At 35.0% G+C, this 5000-nt stretch overlaps 1 protein-coding gene across 1 annotated transcript in view; it reads left to right on the top strand.

Moving 5' to 3' along the window:
- LOC136831829 (uncharacterized) overlaps nt 1–5000 on the top strand; it is a 132445-nt gene that overhangs the window by 46572 nt on the left and 80873 nt on the right. The window lies entirely within an intron of this gene.

Raw genomic sequence — 5000 nt, 5'->3', positions numbered from 1 at the left:
ATACATGTATATATATATCTATATATATATATAATATATATAATGTATGTATGTATATATATATATATATAAATATATATATATATATATATATATATACATATACAAAAATAATTGACAAATTCGTTTCCATGCATGGCCAAAACCAAGCCCATAAATCAACTAATACTTCGATAGCTTGAAATACTGTCATAGCTTTTGAACACTACCCAATCTCACCACCAAGCGAATCACTAATATATTAATCAGAAAGTAAATCGTATACATCTCTATTTACCGAATTGAATTGACTTTAGAATTACGTGAAAAGGACAATATAATCATTTTCATCTTGCATTCTGAGACAAAAAAAAAAAGACATTCCCAGATGTTCCACAGCAAGACACTGACACTGCACAAAAGGGGGTTTGTGTGCAAGGAACTTAGAAAAAAAATATTTTTTTTACGCGCCTTTGTTAGACAGTGAAATGTTTTCCTTTTTTTTTTTTGTTTGGCAGACTCAATCTTCGTTATCGAGGGGATTCCTAAACTATTTTTAGGATTCTGCTTTCTCCTTATGGGCGTTTTTTGAAGTTGGTCGCTGGTGCGAAAACTGTATTGCTAGTTATAGTGATTTTGGTGGTTCATGGGTTTGTATATTTATAAATGATTAGATAGTGTGAGAAATTATTTTGCCTAGTTAATATGAGAAATTATTTTGCCTTTTTCTTTCGTGCGTAAATTTTTTCAGTCTGTATACGCATATAATGCGTATTCTTATGTGCCTGTTTGCATGTGCAGTACCTATTTATACTTGCGTATTAATGTGTATGTCGTTAAATTTAGTATCTTTCAGTTTGATGTTTATCTAAATCTTTTACCAAAAACGGCTATATATGACATAAGAAAAATGTTTACACACAAACTTGGCATATGCTCTCTTTCGTTACTGATTCCTTTTGTTGCTGTATTATGGTCGCCCTGTCTCCCATTTTTAATTTGCGATTTATTATAAAAAAAACCCTTAGTCTAATGGTTGATATTATGTATTCAAGTACATTTATGCATATAAGTATTTATGGGGATTAACATCAGATAGGTTACGCATTTACTTTTTGAGGAATGGCGATGACATCATTGATTTCACATCTTTGGTGCTAACAGACATTTCAAGGAAGACCGTGGAGAATTGAAAGCAGACGTTTATAACTTCAAGGAATAAATGAATAAGAAATATATATATACACACACATATATATATATGTATACCCATATATATATATATATCTATATATTTATATATATATACCCATACATATATACATATATATATATATATATATATATATATATATATATATATATATATATATATATATATATATATATATATATATATATATATATGAATACGATACAGTGTAGAAATATCCCAGAAACTGGTAAGAGTGAATGCTGGTGTCCCCAGTGGTCCGAGAAAAGGGTGGAAAACGGGGGTGGGGTGTCCCCATTGGTCCGATGAAAGGGTGGAAAAGGTGGGGGGTGTCCCCAGCGGTCCGAGAAAAGGGTGGAAAAGGGGGGGTTGTCCCCAGTGGTCCGAGAAAAGGCCTGGGGAGTAGGGTGAAGAGAAAGGTTATGCCTCGCAGCTCATGAAAAGACAGGAAATGAGAGATGAGAACTTTCTGGTAGTAACCAGGTGATCTAGGCTTTAGTATAGACTTGATCTAGGGAGCAGCTTCCCAGGTGTCGGAAACTTAGCCAAAAACAGGGATGACTAAGTCACCCACACTGGAGAAGCTTTATCTGTTGCTGGGTTTTGTTATATTTTTTCGAAAAGAGACTAGTTCTTGTAAACTGCAAATGATAGCATAGTCCGAAGGCTAAAGGATAAGCGCAGTGTACCTAGGGTACTTTGCAGTTTTAGGGTGTACCTTAAGGAATGAATATTCCTCGTTCAAACATATTCTCTTAAGTTCACTTTGATTTTATTTGCGTTTTTTCCTTGAAATTTTGTGTCCTTTGGTAAAAAAAAGGCATATCTCCATTTTTCTGTCAGTTTGACGTCACAACAGCATTTTGAAAGCATAAACAATTCAAGTAACACTGTTAGTTTTCTGTAAAAGATAACCATTGTGCCGGCTTTGTATGTCTATCCGCACTTTTTCTGTCCGCCCTCAGGCTAGAGGGCCGCAAATGGGTATGTTGATCATCTGCCCTCCAATCATCAAACACACCTAATTACAGCCCTCGAGTCTCAGTAGTGACAGAGTTTCATGGGCCGCCGCTGAAAGTTTCATACCGTATTATACGCTGTACAGAAAACTCGATTTCTTCGGCACATTTTTTGCTTGTTTTTTTTTTAAGAGTTGATCGAAAGTTCATATGATGATGTGTTCAAGACAGAGTTAGTATCCAGCCATTTCTTATAGGCGTGTTGGATGAAGCGAAAAACAGCGTTCCTCGAAATTAGGTGTAACCTGAGTCTGTTGTTCAGTGTATTTTTTTATCCATTAAGAAGTGGGCTAATTTTGAATAATTTAGAAGTCCGCAATGCCGCATAGACCGTTTTCAATCTCTCATTCAGGCGTAAGATAACCCAGAATAAGCTCTGTCGTTTCTCAATAAAGGTTTTTATGTTTATGCAATGATTCTTATTTAACTACATGGATTCTTTCTTGCATTCACAAGTCTTGTTATGTAAACCACATTTGTATTCACAGACCTTTAACTGTAAGCCAGAAATAGGGTATTTTATTTTACATATACCGGTGTAACTGTTAGCCAAGCAAAGAATAAACACATGCTGACTTATTTATTTAATATACATATGGAAATAGAACGGGATCATACGAAGGTTATTATATGTTTATAGTGTTCCGTTTCTTCCTTATCTATACTATATACGTATATATACATACATACATGAATATATATACGAATGTTATTTTTTAGTTTGTATGTCTGGATTTCAAATAGTGAAAAACTTTGTTGTCGCAGTTTAACAAATTTTAGTTTTTTGTAAAAGAAAACTATTGTGACGGCTTTGCCTGTCCGTCCGCACTTTTTCTGTCATCCCTCGGTTCTTAAAAACTACTGAGGCTAGAGGGCTGCAAATTGGTATGTTGGTCATCCACCATCCAATCATCAAACATACCAAATTGCAGCCCTTTAGCCTTTGTAGTTTTTATTTTATTTAAGGTTAAAGTTACCCATAATCGTGCATATGGCAACGATAAAGGCCAGGCCACTACCGGGCCGTTATTAAAATTTCATGGGCCGCGACTCATCAACATTATACCGAGATCACCGAAAGATAGATCTATTTTCAGTGGCCTTGATTAAACGATGTACAGAAAACTCGTTTGCGCCGAAGACAATTAGGCGCATTTTTTCTTTGTTTAAATTTGTAAAGACCGTAAGTCTTATTTACGTACTTGAACACTGACTCGTCAGTCACTAGAAATACTTTTGTACCAGACGGTGATCTTGTTCCCATTTTGCACTTGTATAGTTAACACTTGAATTTAGGTGTCTGTGGAAAACACTTTTTATCTAACAGGAGGTGTCATGTAATATTTCCATATATGTTGGAATATACCGTTTCTCATAACTATATCGAAATTTAATCAGCATTATTATAGCAAATGGTAGAAGAAGTAGCCCACAAATAAAATAACAGCATGGAATGAATTTGTTAAAGGTTGCATTAATATCAGAAAAAAAACAAGTAAAACATGCGCCGAAGTTTCTTCGTTGCAATCGAGTTTTCTGTACAGCGCATAATCAAGGCTACCGAAAATAGATCTATCTTTAGGTGCTCTCGGTAGAATGCTGTATGAGCAGCAGCCATGAAACTCTCAGCCGGCCGTGGTGGCCTGTGCTGTTGCGTTGCCAGAAACACGATTATGGCTAACTTTTACCTTAAATAAAATAAAAACTACTGAGGCTAGAGAGCTGTAATTTGGTTTGTTTGATGATTGGACGGTGGATGATCAACATACCAATTTTCAGCCCTCTAGCCTCAGTAGTTTCTAAGATCTGAGGGGGGACAGGAAAAAGTGCGGACGGACAGACAAAGCCGCCACAATAGTTTTCTTTCCAGAAAACTAAAAATTTAAAAGAACTTTTGTGTGTTGGAAGCCGATCACAATAGAAAACAAAATAGAAAAATAAATAGAAAACGGGAAAATAACAAAATTATACAGAACCTCACAGTAATAGGGATTTATGTAAAGTGGTTAGGTTTTTCAGAAAGACAAAACAACGTACTTGAGACAACGTATTTATAATAAAGAAGAGTGTAACGTGTGGAGAATTGTCTGAACCTGACGAAAATGTTAGAAAGGAATTGTGTCTGAACCCAACGAAAATGTTAGAAATGTTTAAAACAACAGAATTCATTCGGAAAATGATCAGTGAAATTGCCAGTATAAGATTATCTGTTGATGATCCTTTATAATCAAAAGTGAAGATCAGTAGGAAGAAAGTATGAGTTGACAAAAAACATCAGGAGCTGAGCGTAACAACTCTAAAAGCCCCAGTAATTGTTGTTGGGTAATTGTTGTTCTCCGTCCTATCAACGGTGTAATGAAGAGAATGTGAGAATGCAGTCAATATGTAAGACGTTAGCTGGTGTTCGGAATACACTAAAAGAAAAACAGCAAAACATTAAAAGAAAGTTTTGCCAACAAACACATTCATAAGCCAAGGAGAAATGCCGTGAAGGGCCACGATTCTTGGTGGTGTTTAGAGATTTTGAGAAGTGTAAACTCTATAAACTGGGTTTTTTAAGATGAGCTGAGGTTCGTCAGAAAGTTGAACAGTGGGAGTATTTGCGGTGAAGAGTATCCAGATAATTATTGAAAAATTAGTAAGCAAATCAAGTTGTTTTTATGAAGAGCTATGGTACAGTAAAAGTATGTTCTGGTCGAATAGAATATGGAATTTTTGTTGATTATTTTGGATATAGGTCATAAAATACCTTTTGTAAAGGTAAAAATGAATATTTTGTGAAATAGTCC

The sequence above is a fragment of the Macrobrachium rosenbergii genome, chromosome 1, assembly GCF_040412425.1.
Source record: "Macrobrachium rosenbergii isolate ZJJX-2024 chromosome 1, ASM4041242v1, whole genome shotgun sequence".
In the NCBI taxonomy this organism is placed as follows: domain Eukaryota; kingdom Metazoa; phylum Arthropoda; class Malacostraca; order Decapoda; family Palaemonidae; genus Macrobrachium; species Macrobrachium rosenbergii.
The sequence above is the reverse complement of the archived record's forward strand: the minus strand, read 5'-3'. Positions and strand labels throughout refer to the sequence as shown.